General features: G+C 43.4%; 1 long non-coding RNA gene across 1 annotated transcript in view; it reads right to left on the bottom strand.

The window, feature by feature from the left end:
* LOC144261234 (uncharacterized) overlaps positions 1-24,089 on the bottom strand; it is an 82,540-nt gene extending 58,451 nt beyond the window's left edge. The window contains exon 1 of the long non-coding RNA XR_013345186.1: positions 23,956-24,089. This is a non-coding gene — a long non-coding RNA (uncharacterized LOC144261234). The remainder of the gene's footprint in view (positions 1-23,955) is intronic.
* Positions 24,090-24,301: the final 212 nt, after the last annotated feature.

Raw genomic sequence — 24,301 nt, 5'->3', positions numbered from 1 at the left:
TTTCCTAGTCATTGGAAGAAATTAACAATGCTTCTCTTTGAGCCAAGTACTTACCAGTATTTACAAACATAGCCTTACAATTGTTATGTAGAGAATCACCCTGTACTGTTGGACCCAGGCAGAAGAGTTGCAGCTAGTATAGCATACTTAAGATCTTTTATTTCTTGTTTAATAAAATTAATGAACTTGGTGAGACTTTAGGCTAAATTAATCCCAGGTGTGTTTCCACTGAATATAATCAGTTACACAGGAATTAATCTGGGTGAGTGCAATTATCTCCTCATTAACTCTGAGGAGTTGGGATTAACTTTAGTGTTCAGGGTTAAAGATACACATGTATTTTGTGATGGGAACTCCCAAACCACTAGTACTACAAGGTTAACACTGACCAAAATGTCTGCACCAGAACACACATAGGATACTAAGCAAAATACTGTTATCCCTTTTTACTGGAGCAGTTAGCCAATTTCTAGGATCTTGTGGGTAGTTTCTGCTAGAAAGAGAAATTGATGGAGGCAGGTATTTCTTGGATGCAGGACTGTGTACTTATGAAGAATATATTAGGAATCAGACAGTTTCTTTGTTCACAGTTCCAAGCCACTTTCCAGCCAGCACTTTATCCAAAAGTATTTCGCTGGCTGGTTTGCTAGTTCTAGTGTTTCTGCTGCTTCTGTCTTACCCATGATACAAAGCTGCAGTCAAGTCAATCCCCCACACTTGCATTTGTTATTAGGCCCCCAGGAAACTCCTTGGACCATATGGCCCATCCATTGCCCAGGCTTTCATGTGGTCTAGTCCTTGAGTGGGAGTTTTCCATTGTTTCAGCTATCAACAAAGGGCACATTTATTCCTTCATTTATCCTAAATGGAAGGTGGCTATCACACCAACACCTTTAACACCCAGAAGAACAATCCCATAAAAAGACCCACTCAGAGGGCTGCATTTGGCAATCTTATACACTTCATACAAGAGGCAACAAGATGACAGAAGTGAATTAGGATCAAAATACTGATGAAACAGAATATTTCTAGAATATTCCAGAGGTATGGTGAACAGCCACATCACAGTTAACGCCTCACAGTGATAATCTGGTAGGATTCCCTAAACAGACAAGAAAAGTATGGTTGTAGGCATGATGAAGAGTAGCAGACACAGTACAATTCCCATCCTGACCGCCTGTGGAGATCTCATCATTGACCTCTAGCTCTTAAAAAATTAAACTACAAATTCCCTTAAAACCACAAGGATTGCAGCATGCCTTTCTATGAAACCAAGGCTAACAAGTTAAAAATAAAATGAGTATCCCGACACAAACCTACCCAGCCCACAGAATCCTTAATGGAACACCATTGCACTTAGAGCCGTCTGGGTTGTTTTAACTCATTTGGCTTATCTCTGTAGGAATATACACACGATAGCCACTGGGTTGTTTAAAGCAATTCATCCTTGTTTTTATAACTGTTGTCCACTGTAACTTGATTTTTGCAAGAGCCTACAAAGGGCTTTAGTGGGCCAAAAAAAGAAAAAAAAAAACCTGATAGGACCCTAGTCCCTAGGCAGGAAAAAAGGAAAGATAGACCTACTTCCCGTTCCACCCCCCACAATTTAAACATACAAAATGAAACACACACCCATCCATCTTTTCCAGCCTGCCAGGATCCTGTTATTAAGTTACAGAAGGACCGCTCAGTTCAAAGGTTAGCTAGAGAATCCTGAAACAATTTGTGAGAGCCTTCGCTTTATTTAGAGTACTCATCCAGACTGGACCCCAGTTTAAGAATGCAACAAGTTGAACTGTAATTGCCAAAAATATTGACATCCTTAGAAAGGTAGCTTGCAGTGGTGATGTAGCCATGTTGGTCCCAGGAAGACCTGAAGAAGAGCTCTGTGAAGCTCAAAATCTTGTCTCTCTCACCAGCAGAAGTTGGTCCAATAAAAGATATTACCTCCCCCACCGTATCTCTCTCAGAAATGTAATGTAATTTAACAACTGGACTGTACAAGATATTCTCATCAGTATTAGAAAAGGACCTGGGATGCATCACCATTCAACTCTGAATCACAGCCAGACTTATAACACTCATAAAAGATACTTTTGCCATATGCTAACCACTACAGGATGATTAAAATGCATGACTCGGCTCACCATCTCAGCTAATATGGTGTTTGTGTGCACATACAGTTAGAATATACATTGAACAGGTTACCCTCCTCAACAATTCCAATCATCCAGAGTAATTACTTGCATATGATAATTTCTACCCTGCTTGAGAATGTTTAGAGTATAACTTCACTTGGTGTGAGTGCAAATTGTTTCACAGGAACCTAAAAACAAGCACATTTTGCATATGACTAGAAACAAAGCCTAGAAATCAATCAGTCAATAAAAGTAATAAATAAAAGTCCCCCTTTGGCTGCTAGATTTTGTAAGTTCTGTCCAGAATTTTGCCAGCAAGAAGTGAATGTAAATGATGCAAAAGTCACTAGCTAATGCAGCGTTTGCAAAGTTTGTAGTGCAAAAATGTTAACATTAATACATTTTGATTTACGATGAGAAGCAAAGTTTTTAAAAAATAAGTGGGGTGGGTCAGGTGGGAATGCTAGATTTTTCCCCAGTAGGAGAAAAACTTCACATGAAAATTTTCAAGCCTAGAGTTTCCTCTGAATCATTCAGTGGAGAAGGCGCATAGTTTCCCCATTCCTATCCCTTGTGTGGAGAAGGCAATTGATCCAACTCGCTAAGGACCCGGTATTTAGGTCCCTAAAGATGCAGATAGGCATGTGTTGGGATTTTTCAAGCATACCTTGTCATTGCTCTCTCATCCTTCTGTGAGAGCTCAGGTGTTATCGGAACAGAACTGCTGACTGGGAAAATGTTGACAGGCATTAGCGTTCTCTGTAAAATCACCACGAAGTTGGGGGTGAGGGAGGGAAAGTACAATAATGGGACACTGGCTATTTGCCACACACTAGCTTGGGTTCACTTTCTCTTGAACTCCATCTTTGTGGTGCACCCACAGAAGTGCATAATCAGGGAGATGCCAGGGATTATGTTTCAAAGCCAACACTCCTCCTTGTCCATTTCCTTCACCCAATACCTTTGTGTTCCTAGTACTCACAGAAACAGAGGAAACAACCCAGCCCCATGGCCCATATTTTGCTTTCAGGGTTTGCTAGCTCTAACAAGCACCAATGGTTCAGCAGAATTTGACCTGGCCACCTTTAATTACAGTTTGCATCATTGGTATGGGTGCTATCTGAGAAAGAACTGCAGTCAAACACAGGAATTGTCACACTGGGCTCAGTCCACTGGTCTATCAAGTCTGACAGGATTCAGTACCAGAATATACACTCTCCTCAGCGACAAGAAAAGGAAAACGTAACAGTTACAGTACTTACAAAATGAAAGAGCAAAATGCAAAATGTCTGCTTTCAGACTGCAGCTGCTTGACCCAACCAAATTTAAAGAGCCAGTCCTACAGAGGCATGCTGAGAGAAGAGGGAAACATTGTAATAGGGAAAGAGATAGTAAGGAGTGGGCAGCCACAAAAAATAGTACTCCTGTGAAAGGGTTGCTTGTGTGTGACGTGCACAACCACTATCTCACATGGGTCAATAAGGGAAGATTTTCCCAATCCCCACATCAGTTACTGGTTTCCTCATGCCCTGAAGCATGAGAGTTTCTATCCCTTCAAAAATAAACAAACAAGCAGATTACAGCTTTTGAAATACACTAGCTTCTGGCTGACACAGTCCCAATTAAGGAAGGTTACTGGCAAATTTGAATCACTGAAGCACAGATGCTTTCAATGCACCAACTTTCTTCTTCTCCAGCTACACAAATAGTCAGTCCTTTCTTCTAAGGTCCTCTATAGCACTGATCACCCTCCTCAGAACAGGTCAACAAGCACTGTGAATTAAGTGATAGTGCCTGGAGCACATATATGGACAGAGAAACTTAATGTTGTGTTTAATGGACCATGCCGCATACATAGAAACCTAGTGGTCACAGCAGAGATAAAACCTGCGACCTTCAGCACCAACTGAGATAAAGAGAACTCCAATAGGTGTATGTATACATAAGATGCAGTAATTTGTTCAAAAGTGGGCCCTTGTTTAATACTTTTGCTTTAATTCAATTTTCATTTGCTCTGCAATGTTAGATCCCAGAGTGCCCATGTAATCACCACAAGCTGAATTCCTGTCGCACTACTACATGCAACCCTAGTTAAAAGCAGGATATAATGCTGATCATTTTAAAATAAAATTAAACAAGAAGTTTAGTCTAACATGGGAGTTAACAGCATTGAGGCAAGAAGCAAACCTAATCATGCAAAAACCCATATTCATTTATTAAACAGTTTCTCTTTTTATATAGAGTCCTGGGGCACAAACACACAGCCAACATCACTCAAAGTAAATGTACAAATTATACAGCTATGAAATAATAATAATGCAAGAGGCTAAAAATACCATAACCAGAGGCTTCGGACCACACTTAATTGTAATTGTTACTAAACACAACATATTTGCAAAATGATTGTCATGTTCTCTTACCACAAAGGTTCATAACTCTCATGCCATATAAAAGCCGTGTAGGTATTAAAAACGTTACTCCACAAGTTCCGCTAAAAATGGTTCCCAGTTCACCTTCCAATATTCTGGATGGGTATCTGTAACACAGCTAGCTGATTTGAGAGGCATGTGATCCAGAGGTTAGGGCTAGGACTCAGGAGACCTATTCCCAGCTTGGTCACTGAGAGTGCCTTCTAGGGTTGCCAGTTTTGGTTGGACATATTCCTGGAGGTTTCATCACATGACATAACCTTCAATTAAATCATAGAATCATAGAATATCAGGGTTGGAAGGGACCTCAGGAGGTCATCTAGTCCAACCCCCTGCTCAAAGCAGGACCAATCCCCAACTAAATCATCCCAGCCAGGGCTCTGTCAAGCCTGACCTTAAAAACCTCAAAGGAAGGAGATTCTACCACCTCCTAGGTAACGCATTCAAGTGTTTCACCACCCTCCTAGTGAAAATGTTTTTCCTAATATCCAACCTAAACCTCCCTCACTGCAACTTGAGACCATTACTCCTTGTTCTATCATCTGCTACCACTGAGAACAGTCTAGATCCATTCTCTTTGGAACCCCCTTTCAGGTAGTTGAAAGCAGCTATCAAATCCCCCCTCATTCTTCTCTTCCACAGACTAAACAATCCCAGTCCCCTCAGCCTCTCCTCATAAGTCATGTGTTCCAGTCCCCTAATCATTTTTATTGCCCTCCGCTGTACGCTTTCCAATTTTTTCACATCCTTCTTGTAGTGTGGGGTCCAAAACTGGACACAGTACTCCAGATGAGGCCTCACCAATGTCGAATAGAGGGGAACGATCACGTCCCTCGATCTGCTAGCAATGCCCCTACTTATACAGCCCAAAATGCCATTGGCCTTCTTGGCAACAAGGGCACACTGTTGACTCATATCCAGCTTCTCGTCCACTGTAACCCCTAGGTCCTTTTCGGCAGAACTGCTGCCTAGCCATTTGGTCCCTAGTCTGTAGTGGTGCATGGGATTCTTCCGTCCTAAGTGCAGGACTCTGCACTTCTGCTTGTTGAACCTCATTTCTTTTGGCCCAATCCTCTAATTTGCCTAGGTCCCTCTGCATGCTATCCCTACCCTCCAGCATATCTACCTCTCCTCCCAGTTTAGTGCCATCTGCAAACTTGCTGAGGGTGCAATCCACGCCACCCGCCAGATCATTAATGGAGATACTGAACAAAACCGGCCCAAGGACTGAAGCCTTGGGGCACTCCACTTGATACTGGCTGCCAACTAGACAGGGAGCCTTGATCACTACCTGTTGAGCCCGATGATCTAGCCAGCTTTCTATCCACCTTATAGTCCATTCATCCAGCCCATATTTCTTTAACTTGATGGCAAGAATACTGTGGGAGACTGTGTCAAAAGCTTTGCTAAAGTCAAGGAATATCACATCCACTGCTTTCCCCTCATCCACAGAGCCAGTTGTCTTGTCATAGAAGGCAATTAGATTAGTCAGGCATGACTTGACCTTGGTGAATCCAGGCTGACTGTTCCTGATCACTTTCCCCTCCTCTAAGTGCTTCAGAATTGATTCCTTGAGGACCTGCTCCATGATTTTTCCAGGGACTGAGGTGAGGCTGACTGGCCTGTAGTTCCTCGGATCTTCCTCCTTCCCTTTTTTAAAGATAGGCACTACATTAGCCTTTTTCCAGTCGTCCGGGACCTCCCCCGATCGCCATGAGTTTTCAAAGATAATGGCCAATGGCTCTGCAATCACATCCACCAACTCCTTTAGCATTCTCGGATGCAGCACATCAGGCCCCATGGACTTGTGCTCGTCCACCTTTTTTAAATAGTCCCAAACCACTTCTTTCTCCACAGAGGGCTGGTCACCTCCCCCCCATGCTGTGCTGCCCAGTGCAGTAGTCTGGGAGTTGGCCTTGTTCGTGAAGATAGAGGCAAAAAAAGCATTGAGTACATTAGCTTTTTCCACATCCTCTGTCACTAGGTTGCCTCCCTCATTCAGTAAGGGGCCCACACTTTCCTTGACTTTCTTCTTGTTGCTAACATACCTGAAGAAACCCTTCTTGTTACTCCTAACATCTCTTTCTAGCTGCAACTCCAAGTGTGATTTGGCCTTCCTGATTTCACTCCTGCATGCCCGAGCAATATATTTATACTCCTCCCTGGTCATTTGTCCAATCTTCCACTTCTTGTAAACTTCTTTTTTGTGTTTAAGATCCGCAAGGATTTCACTGTTAAGCCAAGCTGGTCGCCTGCCATATTTACTATTCTTTCTACACATCGGGATGGTTTGTCCCTGTAACCTCAATAAGGATTCTTTAAAATACAGCCAGCTCTCCTGGACTCTTTTCCCCCTCATGTTATTCTCCCAGGGGATCCTGCCCATCAGTTCCTGAGGGAGTCAAAGTCTGCTTTTCTGATGTCCAGGGTCCGTATTCTGATGCTTTCCTTTCTTCCTGGTGTCAGGATTCTGAACTCGACCATCTCATGGTCACTGCCTCCCAGGTTCCCATCCACTTTTGCTTCCCCTACTAATTCTTCCTGGTTTGTGAGCAGCAGGTCAAGAAGAGCTCTGCCCCTAGTTGATTCCTCCAGCAAATTGTCCCGTACACTTTCCAAAAACTTCCTGGATTGTCTGTGCACTGCTGAATTGCTCTCCCAGCAGATAACAGGGTGATTGAAGTCTCCTATGAGAACCAGGGCCTGCGATCTAGTAACTTCCATTAGTTGCCAGAAGAAAGCCTCGTCCACCTCATCCCCCCGGTCCGGTGGTCAATAGCAGACTCCCACCACGACATCACCCTTGTTGCTCACACTTCTAAACTTAATCCAGAGACTCTCAGGTTTTTCTGAAGTTTCATACCGGAGCTCTGAGCAGTCATACTGCTCTCTTACATACAATACAACTCCCGCACCTTTTCTGCCCTGCCTGTCCTTCCTGAACAGTTTATATCCATCCATGACAATACTCCAGTCATGTGAGTTATCCCACCAAGTCTCTGTCATAATTCCTTGACTGTGCCAGGACTTCCAGTTCTCCCTGCTTGTTTCCCAGGCTTCTTGCATTTGTGTATCGGAACTTAAGATAACTCGCTGATCATCCCTCTTTCTCAGTATGAGGCAGGAGCCCTCCCCTCTCGTCCTCTCCTGCTCGTGCTTCCTCCTGGTATCCCACTTCCCCACTTACCTCAGGGCTTTGGTCTCCCTCCCCCGGTGAACCGAGTTTAAAGCCCTCTTCACTAGGTTAGCCAGCCTGCTTGCGAAGATGCTCTTCACTCTCTTTGTTAGGTGGAGCCCATCTCTGCTTAGCACTGCTCCTTCTTGAAACACCATCCCATGGTCAAAGAACCCAAAGCAGTCTCTCCAACACCACCTGCATAGCCATTCGTTGACTTCCATGATTCAACAGTCTCTACCCGGGCCTTTTCCTTCCACGGGGAGGATGGACAAGAACACCACTTGAGCCTCAAATTCCTTTATCCTTCTTCCCAGAGCCACGTAGTCTGCAGTGATCCACTCAAGGTCATTCTTGGTAGTATCATTGGTGCCCACATGGAGAAGCAGGAAGGGGTAGCAATCCGAGGGCTTGATGAGTCTCGGCAGTCTCTCCATCACATTGTGAATCCTAGCTCCTGGCAAGCTAATTCCAGGAGACTCTGGGACAATCCTGGAGGGTTGGCAACCATACTGCCTTCCTGAGATGTAAGGGGGAGCATGTTTGTAGATCTATCTAAGGTGCCTCTATGGCCCCAATTACCATAGTATCTGAGCACCTCCCAGTCTTTAATGGATTTATCCTCACAACAGCCCTGTGAGATAGAGTTTTAATGTTTTGCAAAGCACTTCCCCATTGTCTAGGGTTCAAGGTACAGACAAATATTTGTTCCAGGCCTGGTGCAGGAAATCGAAATTAGGGAAAGTCTTTTGGGCCAGGAAGTTGTAATAGGCTGCAGCTGGTCAGGTGAACCTATGCAGCTGTTTCTGTATCAATAACAATTGTGGAGTCTCTGGGTTTCCTAGCAAATAAGGACCAAATATGTCCTTCAAGAGATGCTTAAGCTGCATCTCCTAGATTCAACTTCTTTATATGAACACTTGTTCCACGGTGGTCACATATGAGATTATTTCAGAAGCATTCCCACCTTGCAGGGGTATGAGACAGGGCTGTCCCCTCTTGCGTCTGTTGTGTGACTGAGCTCTAGTGCTATCCATACAGCTCAACATATACATGGCACCAGGATAGGCCTAACAGAGCCCAAGATCATGCTTTATGCTGCTGATGCTTGTTCTTGTAGGTAAATCTGAAGATTCTGTTCCTAACCAATTAAATCTAATTAATGCACTTGGCCCTCTTGCAGGATACAAAATAAATTGGGAAAAGTCAGTTTTCTTTAAGTAGAGCTGATTGAAATGTAACCCTTCTGCCCGTCAGAGTTGGCAGCAACAAGGACCGGGTTCAATATCTAGGGGATCTATTCCAATAACACAATGCAAACCGGCTCGAGCCCCCACCCAGTGACCTGGGACAAATATATACCACCCCTGCTGGGCGCCTCCAAGAGGCAATACTTCCCCTCTCACAAGCACATAGTCTGAGTGTAGCAAAAAGCCTTTTAATAACAGAGAGAAACAATGTGGCATTATGTTGGGGAAACACCACCAACAGGATTCATAACACAACCCATGAGCAAAAAAAAACCCCACCCCAAGCAAATTGGGGCATGCCCCTTTCCCTTTGGCTCTTGAGTCCAGCAACCCCAAATCACCCAAAGTCCCAAAAGTCCAATGACCCAAAAGTCTCTGTCCCTGGTCAGGGCAGCCCCAGAGTTCGAAAGTTTATCTGCGGAGCTTTACCTCCCAACCTGGGTGGAGATGGGACAGGGGTAAGAGGCACCTTACATGATCTGAAGCTGACCGCCCCACAGCTCCCTAGTAACTAGACTCCTAATGGAATCAAAATTAGCTCTGATATTCCACAGTAGAGAGAGGAGGAAGTGCAAGTAGCATGTAAGGCCCTCACCAAGGGGCCCATGCCAGCAAGTATTAATACTTGTCCCCAGCCTCTCTCAATTCACAGAGTTTTGGAACCCATGACCCTTGCCTAGCGAGTGATACTTAGTTGATGGTGAGTCCCTCCATCATAACAAAAGGCCAAGTACAGTTCCAAGCACAGTTCCCATAATCAGGGTAATAACAATTTATTCTTTCTGCCCCAATAACAGAGACACTGGGGATCCCACAGCAGCCAAAGTGACCATTTGGGCAGCTATGGCCTCATTCTAGGTGGGGTGGGTGTGCCTATGCAAATGAGATCGGCCCCTGAAGTTCTTTTCCACAACTTGCCACACCTCACCACCAGATGTCAGGGTGGAGCTCATCCTGACACTGCTTACAGAAACAAAATTTGTCAAAATCGTTTTGTCAGATTTATTTGAAAATCTCAACTTCTTTTTTCAGGAAGGAAAACCTATTTTTGGACAAGCTCTAACTTTAAGACAGGGAAAGGGAGAGAGAATTTTGAGCTGACATACCTCAGGAGTTCAGAGTAAAGAGTTCAGGCTGATCAAGGCCAGGGAGATTTTTATTTCTACCATTCAAGTGCTGCATATTTCAGCTTGATTGGGCCTTTTTGGAAGGCCTCCCAGTCAAGCTGATCACTGAGATCTAACTAGTTTAAAAATCAGCTGCTAGGCAGATAAGGAAATCTGAAAAGCATCATCATCACAGCTCCAGACTCAGCCTTCTCTGACTTGATTCCATTAGGGACCAACTTTAAAAAGGGACTAATAACATTAAAAGCTCTTACACAGCCCGGCCCCCAATTGTTTTATCAAGTTCATCAGCATGTCACTCTCTGCTCACATGCCACAATGAAATGATGTAAACTGCCTCTTTGTTCCAAGATGGAGGAGCCAAGCCTCAGGTGACAGAGCCTTCTTACACTATGCCCTGGGCTACTCTCCTCCTTCCTCTGTGTTATGCAGATTCTGTGCAATCATTCAGTTCCAGCCTTATCTATTCCCAATTACATGTGGATTAAATGCTGTGTAGCCATTTTATTACAAGTGCAAATTCACTGCTGTTTAATCTTGCCAATGCTCTATTTCATTTTGATATATTCTGACTGGCTTGCCTGTTAACAGTAGGCTGAAGAATATTAACCAGCTGCACACTTGGTTACTAACTCAGACTTTTCTATATGTCAGTTATTTATATTACAGGACTATTAGCGGATATATTCACATCTTTATGTTTATTTTGAGGAAATCAGTTCAGGAAAGATGGTCCAGGGAAGTGTAAATTCTACTTTGTACGACCAGCAAAAGCACAGATCCTCAAAGGGATAAACACAACAACAGGCTATAGTGGGTAGCAGTGGGGAATGAGACAACATTAAACAAGAGAAAAAATTACACCTGTAAGGGAAGAAATACAGATTGTTTGCTTCGTGTATTTCTTGTTACAGTTTGTATTTGGGTATTTTATATTTTTAAATGGGCTAGGGACAGTGAGAGAAGACTAAAGCTGGCTGATAGAAGTAAGCTTCGAACTTTGTTGAACTTACACAGATAGGTCTGAACAACAGTCTTGGTCAATGAAACATTAAATGAGTTAAGTTTTCCCCAGTTGGAACTTTAGAGAGAACACCCATAAAACTGCACATCAAAACATTCACCACCAAGCTTTGTCTTTGGTCATTTCTTATCTACAAGGTCAAAATCAGTATAGTAGGTCAGGATTTAAATTTCAGTGACAAGGTACAAAGGAGCAGAATGTGCCAGTGTTCTTACAGGATTATGTTGAAGGGGTTCATATGGAAATAGGACAGTAATGGAGAGTCTTATCATGAGGCTGATTTAATACAATGGCACAGCAACCTTTATGTATGCCAAGAATGAAAGTAAATTATAGTAAATTTCTTCCCTGTTGTTTCTTAAATATCTATTTATCTTATAGTGTAGTGTCACTCTTATCTCCCATAATCATCTGCTTAAATTTACCTAATAATATTTTATACATGGCCCATCTAAGACTCTCAGACCCTTAGTGAGCTAATGGGCCAGATCCTCAGCTGGTGCAAACGAGCATCACTCCATTAACTTCAGTGGAACTATGACAATTTCACCAGCTGTAGACCTGGCCTTTTATTTCTCAAAGCTATTACAAGATAAACATACGTTCTTCCCAACCTGCTCTACAAAAACAATCCACATAGTATGGAGGGTCCAAACCCTCTCCTTTTGTGGGGTTTGATTGTATTAATAAAATAAAGAAAGCAGAAATGTAACAAAGATCAGTTCAAACCTCTCCAGGTTTGACTGCTTATGAATTTCTTCTCTCAGGATGACTCCCCCAAAGAGCTGCTTCCGCCACTCCTATATCCATGTGGGATAATGGATCCCCTTCATCAGTGTGTCAGCAGAATGTATTTAACCCTTTCCCAGCAGAATGAACATCTGCTAACAGGGTAGAGAAACCTGTAACAGTAACTTATATATAATCCTCTCTTTTGTGCCCAATTAATTTTATAATGAAATACTGAACATAACCTCTTGTGTATTTCAGTATGACTACAGAAGAGACTCCCTCTCTCTGAGGTTATGTCTGCGTTTCAGCTGGGAGGTGTGGGTCCCAGCTCACATAGATGTACCTGCATTGGCTCTGTTTGAACTACAGCAAATAAATAGCAGTATAGCACAAGTGGCAGCTTGGACTAGCCACCCACATAGCTACCCAGAGTGTCTGAGTGGGTACGTGCCCCAGCAGGTAGTTCTGCTAACGATAGCAGTATAGCCCAGGTAGCATGGACTGCGGCTCGGGCTAGCTGCCTGAGTACCTACCTGCCCAGAGCGTCTGAATACATACTTGGGTGGCTTGCCCAAGCTGCCACCTGTGCTACACTGGGCAAGATAAGCATTCATGCACCTATCTCATGTGCAGGGGCCAATGCAGTAGGTGGTCTCTGAGCATTCAAAATCTGGCTGGAGGAGGAGGGTGGTGCAGGGCTTGACCTTTGGTTTGAGTTCAAGAAGAGGGCTCTCACCTACTATTACTTCAAGGGGTTTTCTTTTGGAGAAGGTGGGGGTAGGATTATTCCAACCAACACAATGCCGAAAAGCAGGAAATCCATCGGAACAACTGCATTCTCTTTTTCTCAGATTGGGTACTTCAGTATCTTATAATAATACTCATCACTTCTGTGGTGCTCTATAAGTAAGGCTGTATGTCTGTCACAGAGGTCAGTGGGGGCCCTGGGCAGCTAAGATTTAGTCAGGGGTATTTATAGTAAAGGTTATGGACAGCTCACAGGCCCGTGATTTTTTTGTTTTTTGCCCGTGACCTGTCCATGACTTTTACTAAAAATACCCATGACTAAATCACAGCCTTATCCATAAGCCAGGGGTGGGGAACCTTTTTCCTATCAGCAGCCACTGGCCCCCAGAAAAAAATCAGTCGTGGGCCACCCACAGGCTTGGGGCTTCCACCACAGTGGGGCGAGCCAGTGCTCGTGGTTCCAGCCCTGCGGGGTGGGGGAAGGGTGTGGAGGCTTTGGGCTTCCCCTAGGCTCTGGGGTGGGGCTAGGGATGAGGAGATGGGAGAGGACTCTGGGATGGGGCCAAGGGGTTTGGAGTGAGGGAGGGGGCTCAGGACTGGGGTGCGGGTGGGGATGTGGGGTCTGCGAGGGAGTTAGGGTGTGGCAGGGGGTTCTGACCTGGGGCAGGAGGTTCGGGGTGCGGGCTCTGACAAGGTGTCACTTATCTGAGGTGGCTCCCAGTTGGTGGCACAGCAGGGCTAAGGCAGGCTCCCTGCCTGCCCTGGCTCTGCACTGCTCCTAGAAGTGGACGGCACGTCCGGCCCGTAGGTGTAGGGTCGGCCAGGGGGTTCTGCGTGTTGCATGGCATCTGCAGGCGCTGCCCCCACATCTCCCATTGGTTCCCGGCCAATGAGAACGGTGGAGCTGGCGCTGGGGGTGGGAGCAGCACATGGAGCTTCCCTAATCGCCCCTCCTCCTGGGAGCTGTGTGGGGGTGGGGCAGGAGCTGAGGCTTGGGACTTCTGGCCCACGGTGTGGAGACTTGCCACGGGCCAGATTAAATTAAGCAGCAGGCTGGATCTGGCCCATGGGCCAGAGGTCCCCATCCCTGCTATAAGCCAAACTCCACCCCTTACAAATAGTTAGAGTAACTGGAGAAGGATGACTGGCCCATCGGCTGCTCAGGTGAGTGTCCTAATCACCAGGCTACAGAATCATTCTCGCTCATGCTCTTTTTCTACCCCAATGACTCTTGAAATATTTATCCACAGAAGAACAGCTTCAACAGGAGAGACTGAGGGAGCACCACATCAGGTATCAGAGCCATCCCTTGGGTATGGCAAATTGGGGCGACTGCTCTGAGCCCCGCGCTTTGTGGTGCCCTGCAGGCTGGTGCAATTGGCCAGCATGGTCAGTCCCAGAAGTGATGGGTTTGTCACTTCTGCCCTGGCCCCCAGGCCCTGCACCCCCCTAGGGACAGCCCTGTCGGGTACATCCTATAGCTCAGTAGTTAGAGCACTGCTCCTGAGAGGTTGGAGATCTCTGTTCAATTCCTTTCTTCTGCCTGAGGGTGAGTTTGAACCTGGGTCTCCTACATTGCAGGTGAGTGCTCTAAGCACTGGGTTAAAAATTATAAGGTGCCCAGCACCACCACTCCTCCTTCTCCAGTCACATTTTGAATGGAACTTGATCCAGTAGATGTGCTCAGAGGCTGCCTACTACATTGGGCCCGGCAGGGGATGCACCAGTATACATGACCAGAGGCAGAAATATAGGCTCCTAGAGAATTCTTACCCTGAAAACTTAGGCTCTGAGTGATTTTAGGCACCTACAGGGTTTGGCAGAAGTTTTGTGAATTGCGATGGAGCCTAAATCTGGACTTAAGCACCTTAGTACCTTTGTGAAGCCTATCCATTGTTGCCAAAGATATCAACTGAAAGACAAAAGAAAAACAGATAACTCTAATGAAGAGGAAGAGCGAGTTGAAGAGTGAATCTACATTCACAACTTTAAGAAACATTTAGGCAAAAAATCAAGTCATTTTAAACAGCTTGAGATTTGCCTTGAAAACATTAAATACTGACTTGGCATGAATTATTTTGATTTAAACAGAGTTGATTTTATTTTATTTCATTTAAAATCATATCAGATGTTACTAAAATATCCAAACAGATGCTATATCTTCTCTGTGATACTACGGTACTGTATATTAATAGCATAGTGGGCTGAAATATTAACAATGCCTTTCTCTCAGCATGACTTCATTTAGTTTTGTTCTAAATTGATTTTTGATTTGAAACCAAAACCTAAAGGTTTGATTTAACTTAAGTCAAACTTTTTTTATCCTGCTGTTTTTGCCATCTGTTTTTGAAGCAATTTTTTCGCTGTTCTTTATCATTCATTTGGTTGCATCCTCACTCCTCCATAGTACCAATTTTTAGATTTATGTCCCAGCCTGCTAGGACTGACAACAGGTGCTTCGGGACGAAGGCCCTAGAACTATTTCATTATGAAGAAGACTAAGCGAAAGTGATTCTCCTCCATTCCCCTTAGGATTCTAGCAGTGTGCAACCAGCACCAGTGGCCATATTTGGACAATGGACTTCATAGTACTCTGATATAATAGTTATATCCTCGTTACCAAATTCCAGGGCCTGCTGTCCTCTAATAAACACTTGTCTTCTGTCTTTGAACCAGGATACATTCACAATTTCCATGTTCACAAGCAAACCAAATAAAAATCATTACTATTCATAAATGTGTGCACAGTTGTAGCAACAAAATCTGAAATTTAATTAATTACAACATCTTTTTAAACTCTTGGGACTATATGCAAAATTGAGGGGAGGAAAACTGGAAGTCAGCCAGGTGATGAGGACAGGAGAAGCAGCTGCTCTACAGTATGGTCCTTTCTCCCCCTAATCCCATGGAAGTGGCTCCAAACACCAGGGGAAGCATGCAGAATCACAAAGGCAGGGCTGAGTGATTGCTTCTGTCTGTGGCCTTATTCCCTTATAAACCTGCGGGGATTTCCCAATAAGGTAATTCTGAGCCACCATCTTTCCTTCATGGGTTTCCTTCCAAACACTGAAATGTTCTGAAGGGAGTTTTAGGGCAATCCTTGGGATGGAGCCAATCAGAGCATGACTTCTAGAGAAGGGGCCATCAGCAGCAGGGAGGAGGAAAAGTCCTCTGCCCTTTATGTGTCTCCCAAGGTCAGTTCAAATCTACTGGTGGTGCCTTCCATGGGGGACAGAATCATACAAATGTAAGGCTGGAAAGCACTTCATGGGGTCATATAGTTCAGCTCTCTGCGTAGAGGCAGGACCAAGTAAACCTAGACCATCCCTGACCCATGTTTGTCTCACCTGTTCTTAAAAACCTCCAGTGACAGGGATTCCACACTCTCCCTTGGAAGCCTATTCCAATGCTTAACTATCCATATAGTTAAAGTTTTCCCAATATCTCTGAGTTTAGTATGGCTCACCCCTTCCCCGTCCAGATGGAAGGGTGGGGGCAAACTCTGCCTCCCAACAAAATGATGTGAAATAAACTGTTTCCTGGCCCCTGTGAATTCCTTTTCTCAATCTCAACCCTGATATGGTCTTTATCTTTTTATTTTTACCGGATCTATTGCAACACAAGATCTGTTTTCTCTACTGAAAAATTACCCTCTCCTCATATGAATTCATTGAATTCAACATTTGGACCACACACGTTTATGGTACCAGTGGCATGCAAGTAGCACATCCCATCCTTTGGCTTTAATTCTAGCCTTTGTCCTCCAACCTGACTGGTTGCATCCCTACTGATCACCACCATCATCAGCTATCTCTGGGATCCTGTCTGCCTTCTGGTTCCTGACCTAATTTATCAGCTTCTGGAAGGACATTCTGACCTCTAAGTGTAAACTCCTTCTACAATAAGCTACCAAGGGCAGTTTATTCAAGTTTTCCTGATGAATGATGAAAGACACACTGCCCTCGGATGCACAAACAGATGTTGGTGAAATATTCGGTGTAGCACAGCCACCTCATCTCTCAACCATCTGTACTTTCCTGGGCAGTCTGGGCAGAAACAGTGGTCAGTGCAGGCTCAGTTGTCCCACCATCTAATATGACTGTCCAGGAGGACTGCATTGGAAAGATATCTTTTAAGCAAAATACTGCTTTAATGAGCTTTGAGAAGGCAAGACCTTAAGTAGGAAGGCAGTTTCTGCCTTAATTACACCATTATTCTCAAATGTTTTTTAAACTGAAAATTGGAATCAGTGGTGGATTAGCCACTGGGCCAACGGTGCCCAAGCCCAGGGGCACCGGCCAATTGGGAGACCTCCGGAAAAATGGGAGCTCCCGCTCCCCGCCCCACCCTCCTGCCTGGTGTGGGGTGCCAGGGCTTGCCTTGCTCTGCCTGCTCAGTGCTCGTGCTGGGGAGCTAGAGAAGCCCCTGCACCTCAACCCTGTTCCCCAGCAGGAGCGCTGCGGGGGACTGCAGGCGGAAGGGGCGGGGAGGGGCCCCCACTTGCTCTGGCCCAGGGCCCCACAAACCCCTAATCCACCTTTGAATGGAATGCATATAAAATTTGGCAAGGTTGCCAGGGGCAACACAGGCTTTGTCCAGTCCATGTGCAACAAAGGCACAGTCCCAACTCCCAATGATTTTAATGGAAATTGGATCATACCCCATTTTCTCTACCCTCCCCTCAAAGAAGAAATCTGTATTTCCACAATAAACTTCAATTTGCTTCAGAACGGGTTCTGAGAAGCACAGAGAAAATTTGAGCAACTCTTTTTCAGTGGAAAAAAAAAAGACATTTAATCTGTGACCTACAGTAAAATGCTGGCTGTAATTCTGACCAAAGGAGATCAGAAAGACTCTGTTTTGCCAAGCTGCAGACTGTTAGAAACCAGCAACTGTGTCAGGTTTATTACTAGAGCTGATCTTATACTAGAAAAAATAATTAATTGAATAATTTATTGAATCAAAAAAGTAGAGTTTCTCTCAATACATTCATTTAATAATATTCAATCAGAGCCAGTAAACACCAGTGCTTCTGCACTCTGGAAAATGAACAATTCCTTGCCATAATGCTGTCAACAGAAAATATGAATTACATACATTATTCACAGGCAACTTGATTAACCTCATACAGATGAAATGTTTCAGGTATACCTTAGAATTAAAGAACAAAAAATGCCAACAAAACAAAAAAGTAATTTGCACTTAAGTAATCTAAATCAGAAATTACATCCAATATCACCGGTAATATATGTCAGAACTAAATTATGTTGGAAGATATTTATACTAATAACAAATATATATGAAATTGAAAAACACATTATTTTGCATATCCTAATAGTCTCCTTCATCTTAACAATTTGCATGTAAATAAGGGTTCTTTAAGTGTATTTTAATTGCTACACTACTTCCAGAAATACAGAGAGAATTTAAAAGACATATTTATTATTGTGCAGGGAACAAAAAGGTTAATATTCACCAAATAATTACTTAATTTGCATAGTGATTAGACTTATTTGCAATAAAACCATCTTATAAATATATAGAGGGAACACTAAACATTGGGAAGACTGACAAGCAGAATAACAGAAAATATCATAAAGAAAAGGTGAATTTTCAGGTGAAAGACTTTAAATATGTGCTTTTTAAATATAGCTTTACTGCTAATCTCAGAGTAATAAGCCACATCTTTAAAATATTCAGTGTGTGCTATGTTTGTTAGGCAAAATGCAAATGCAGATGGTAAAAAACCTCTGAAACACCTGAACATGATGAGCTCCTTGGGGGCTTTAATTTTTGCAATTACACAATTTAAAATAGCCTCTGAAGCCATTTTTTTTAATTTGTCAAAAATAAATATTGCTTTCTCCAAGCGACCTTGTATGTTAAGCTTTAGCCCTGAAGGAGTATTGACAACCTGTGAAGGAACACTCTTGAATCTCACTATTGCACTGCAAGTTCCCTCTTACCATTTTTCAAGAAATAAATACCCAGTGCTCACTGAAATTCTTGTTCCTGCAAATCTGCCAGAACAGTTAGAACCTTTGCAACTTAAAGAGGCTGGGGCAGATTCTCATTTGCACTGCTGCTGCTTTACATTGCTGCGGAAGTGCAAAGGGGCCCTAAAAGGGGCATAAATTACATTTACGGCCATTTTCAGGACCCTTTACACAGTCAGAGCAGTGTAGAGCAGAAAATGAGAATGAGAACCCATATTTGAATAAGGAACTAAGGGTTAGATTCAGCCTTTAGGCACCACCCTGTGGATGGGGTGATGTCTAGCTGCCTCATGATAGGAGGAACTCTGTGAGCCACACTTCCTCAGCAGCTTCCCTTTATATCAGCCCAGCTGGGGCCATGACTCTGCCTACTCTCTACCCCTCACCACTTTTTTGCACATAGCTCATGCTCTCCTCCATTCCTGCCCATAGAGAGAACCACAATCCAGTGAAGTCCTACCCAGCCACATCACTGGCACAGCTATGTAGGAAAAGGGCGGATTCTAGCCCCATGTGATTAAACTATGTTTACCTCAAGTAGCAGCAAGGAGCAAATGGGGCAGTTAGAGCAGAAACTGTCTCTCACACTCTTGCATGTACCTTTTCTACAGCTGAACTGGGCTCCCACCTTGACATGTCATTTGAATTCATTTTCCTTACTTAGTCTGAAAGTTTCGGATAGCTGTTTCAGTCAAAAAATTGAAGTCATATTTTGAGCTGTGTGAGCAACTCAAATGGGCCACAACACTGCTCCCAAACATGGATATACAACTATCCACTCTGCTGTTACACAAAATGTTAAACTATGGATGCCTCTAACCACATCAGACAACAATGATAGCAAATGGTTATATACACTAGATGTGATCTTAGTTTGTCTCTGTCCTTCTTAATTTCCTCTCAGGAATTATGAAGCAAATTATTGTAAGTGGGCCTGGTTCTTTGCACTTATTCCGCATAATTCCTCCCATGCACTGCTGCATCACTTACAAGTGGTTGAAATGTTCTCATTGCTTGTGCTTTGGATTTAAATTAAGAGACAGGTAAAATGGGGGATGGTTTTGGTTTGGCAAAATCAAACCATAAACGGGATGGTTAGGATTCAGGTCCCATTTTAACTGATCATTTCCAGTTTGGCAGTGCTAGTGATGATGAAGGATACGATAATTTTTGTTGTTGTTCTGGCCAAAGTATCGTTTAGCTTTTGGAGATGAGTGGCAGAACATTACGAAATTCTCAGGTCTGAGCTTCTCTCCCTCTTCTGGTACACACTAGAAGGGTGTGAGAGATGTGTATGTGTCATTTTTCTTTTAGTTTTAGGGTCACTAGCTAATAGGGTATTTATCATGAATGTATTGAGGTGGTAAAGGCAGGAGGATGTGTCTTTCTTAAACCCATCGGTTGCCAGTGTTGTGTTTTTAATGGTAAGCTTTTGAAAAGTTACGTCATCTAATAAATTGGGTACAGGTCTCGGGCGAGGAATTCCGATGTTCTGCTCTGTGTTGTGCCCCTGAGTCACTGTGGGCAAGTCAACCTACCTGTTTCCTCACTTCCTCATAAGTGGGGGCTGATATAACAGTATTATCTAAAAGGCTTCAGGGGTCACCCAAAGCAACAGATTTTGAAGACAGCATTCAGGTTCATAAATACAAATATCTCACATTCTGAATGGCACATTTAAAGGACTGACGCAGCAGGACTTGACTAACTTAGAACTGCAGATACTTCTAGTGGTGACAGAACATTTACAAGCAAGCAATAATCATTTACAGTAATCATTTCAAAACCGTGATGTATGATTTCTAAGTCATTGGGGGTAGGGGGACAACACCCAACATGACAAGCCCTTTCTTCTTCTTGAAAACACACTACCAGACAGTTTGCTTTTTCTCCCTAATACTTTGCTTTCTATAGTTGATGCTTCATAAGGAGATTTGGTTTTAAACTGTTCCTGTGTCTTTAAAACTCTTACTAAACCAGAAGAATGCAGTGTGTCTATTTGTGTAGAAATGTTCAGTAACTGTGATGGAAAAAAATACCCAACCTCCCCTGTCCCCCCCAGGAACCAGCTGTAGCCAAGCATATATAGCAACATGTACAATTTTCCATGACTTTAAGCAAGAATTCTATGCATAGAAAAATTCATATGGAGTCAGAGTAACCAGAAAAGCATTAAAAAGTAGATAATTAGAGGCTGATTATGAAGACTTACCAGATGGATATGAAATTAAAGTTTAGAAATGCTTTTGTAGTTTTACAAAAGCAAAATTTAGCTGCAGTCAGCAATTTTGCTGTCTATAACTGTTACTCTGTATGATCAATTACACAGTTACTCAAGTCAGCTGTGGATGCTGGGACTGCAGCAAACTCACTATGTGCCTGATCCAATTTAAAATGTTTCACTGGCCATTGGATCAGGCCCTTTATCCACAAATCAATCAACGGGATAAAAAGGAATCAGGAAATAAAGTAAACAAGCAACAACATACTTCTAATTTAGAATATGTAAGTAACAAGCACTTTAATAAAAAAGCAATTCCTTTTATAATTAAGAACAATGTTTTCTGGCTTCCTTTCAATACTTTCTTTGAGACAGGAATGTCTATAAGGTATAACAAAAAATTACATTATTGAAGCAGTAATGTTAAGATTTTATTACAAAAATGTCAAGAAATGCAATGTTAAGATTCCCATAGTAATGTTCACTTTGACCTCATTTGTATGCAGTACAAAGGTATCTTTTGCTACATGAAAGTACTAAGCAACACATCATACTAAGAAAATAATAATTATGGTGAAAGAATTGCACTATGTGACTTTTTACAATTGTATGTCCATTAGATCAGCAAGGAAGAGTAATAACTCACTGAAAAGCTGAGGCTACTTTCAGAGAACATGGGAATTGAGAAACTCTCTCTGTTTCATTGCAACAAGACAGGTGCATTGTTTTTTTACCGTACTTTGCAAAGCACAAAGTGCACTAGAGACAAAAGTTCTCTATTTATTAATGGAACAAATGCTGTATAAACAAGACAATGGCAGTGCTGTTCCCCGGACTGTCTTGCCACTGTGCCTCAAATCAGATCCAACAGGACTACTTCTGTGGATGAGATGTCTATTCAAGCCATTGCCTCTGTATTGAGATTGCCAGTGGGAATAACTATTTGCACTTTAACTGATATGGACATCTCCCCACTAAACAATGAATTCATTTCACATAAGTCACTAAACTGATGGTCACAACTTTTGGTCACTACCACGGGATATGAACTAGTACCCTAGATTTGAAATCTCCATATCCCATTTCCTGCAAGTTCCTTTGAAGGTCCATTTCAGATATAAGCATGTCATGCATAAGCTTCTGTGACTGTATTATGGGGCAGTGATCCTGATGTACAGTGCTCATGAACTTCTGCTGCAAAGAAGCCCCTTCCCCCAGTGGGTTGTACAAAGAAATATACTGAACTCATGGAAAAGGTGTTATGAATTTTAATTTTGTATCTTCCAAGAATAATGTCCTTTTTGCTGCCAAATTCTCAGGCTCAGGACTCTTGAGATTCCTCCAAACTTGATTGTCAAGTGCGGCCATGGTGGCCACCAGGGACTTCATGTACAGCCAGAACAATTGTCGGAATAAAAAAAGTTCATGGATATTTACAACTACTTTGCTACCAAAAAAAGCTATGAAAAAGTATTTTTACATCAAACTTTTAAATCGATATAGTTAGTAATAACTGTGTAACGTTCGTAGTATTAGTACAGTAAATATTCTTTCCACTGAAAAGATTCATTTTATTTACATGACACTTACAAATAACCACACAACTAGACTGTCACTTGTATAATATTTTAACAGTCAAAACTGCAGCCACTCTGAATTTGCTGTGGCTGCACATGCGGCCACAACAAACATTTATTTGCGATCCACTGCTCCGCTTAGTCATCTGACAAGGAATAGGGTGGAGAAATATAATATGCCTACCTATTACTGAAGGAAAATCGATTTGGTTATATTACAATGAAGAAACTGATGAAGAACAGTCCATCTGTGTACAAATATGACCCCTGCAATGCCGCCAACATCAGGGTGATCTGCCAAATGAGTACCATCTGCACAAGTGAAAGCTCTTCTATGGGCAGATTTAACTCACAATTTGTATAGGATTTTAAAGGGACACCATTAGCTTGAAATCTGGGCAGTCCTAAATGCAATTGCAATTGCAGTGTACCTGCTCCTGAGTCCCTTTGCCAATTTCTCTGGTTTGACAATCACATTTTCCAGTTTTTAAAGTGTATTTTCTCCCCTGTTGCTTTGTAAAAGACTCACAGAAAAAAAGAAGAAAACAACTGGCTGAGTGGGAAAACTGACGACACGAAGTACTGCCGAATGAAAAAAGTAAAATAAAAAATAGAAAAATATATTTCCTCTCTCTACTTTTCTTTCAGTAATAGTAATTTTAGGCGTTACTTGTAACAAAAATGGGTAAAAATTTTCAGACGTAACTGTGATTTATGTCTATGGTGTCCCTTTAAAAGAAAAGATGCAAAGGGAAATTTTTCTCATAACAAAACCTTAACTGTTTTCTATCTCTGATACTTATGTGCCCCCACCCCATTATCCTAGTATCTGTGCATCTGCTGATCGTTCATGTAGTTGTCCTCACAACACCCACTGTGAGGTAGAGAAGTGTTATTATCCCCATTTTACATATAATGAAGCACAGAGAGGCTAAATGACTTGACCAAAGTTACCCAGGAAGTCTGTGGTAGAGCAGGAACTAGAATCTAGATTTCTGAAGTTCTAGGCTAGTGTCCTTCCTTCCTTCCTTTCTCAGGACTCCTGTAGGCCACAGGAGGTAATTGCATTGGCAGCCATATACATGTGAGAGATCAACAAGCTGATAGGAGGGACTAAGCATTCAAAATGGTGGTAGTGGCCTGCCTCTTCTACAACATATTTTGTTCAAAAGAAGTGTGACGCTATTCATTTTTTAAAATTATATATAAACTTTAAAAGATAATTGATACATGCTGTCAATAGGGTTGCTAACTTTCTAATTACACAAAACTGAAGACCCTAACCCCGCCCCTTCCCTGAGGCCCTGCCCCTGCTCACTACATTCCCCCTCCCTCGGTGGCTCGCTCTACCCCACCCTCACTCACTTTCACTTAGCTGGGGCATGGGGTTGGGGTGCGAGAGGGAGCGAGGGTTCCAGCTAGGGGTTTGGGCTCTGGGGTGGGGCCAGGGATGAGGGGTTTGGGGTGCATGAGGAGGGTTTGGGGGGGCTCAGGGTTGGGGGGCAGGAGGTTGGGCTCGGGGTTGCGGTGTGGGCTTACCTTGGGCAGCTCCCAGTCAGTGGCGCAGGGGGCTAAGGCAGGCTCCCTGCCTGTCCTGGCTCTGAGCTGCACCCCAGAAGCAGCCAGCAGATCTGGCTCCTAGGTGGGGGGTCCAGGAGGCTCCGCATGCTGCTCTGACCCCCCAGGCACCACCCCTCAGCTCCCATTGGCCGCGGTTCCTGGCCAATGGGAGTGAGGAGTCGGAACTCAGGGTGGGGGCAGCGCGCAGAGCCCCATGCCCCCCCCCCCCCCCCCCCCCCGGTTTAGGAGCCGGACCTGCTGGCCACCTCCAGGGCGCATTGCGGTGCCAGGACAGGTAGGGACTAGCCTGCCTTAGCTCCGCAGC

This window comes from Eretmochelys imbricata, chromosome 2 (genome assembly GCF_965152235.1).
Source record: "Eretmochelys imbricata isolate rEreImb1 chromosome 2, rEreImb1.hap1, whole genome shotgun sequence".
NCBI classification, from domain to species: domain Eukaryota; kingdom Metazoa; phylum Chordata; order Testudines; family Cheloniidae; genus Eretmochelys; species Eretmochelys imbricata.
The sequence above is the reverse complement of the archived record's forward strand: the minus strand, read 5'-3'. Positions and strand labels throughout refer to the sequence as shown.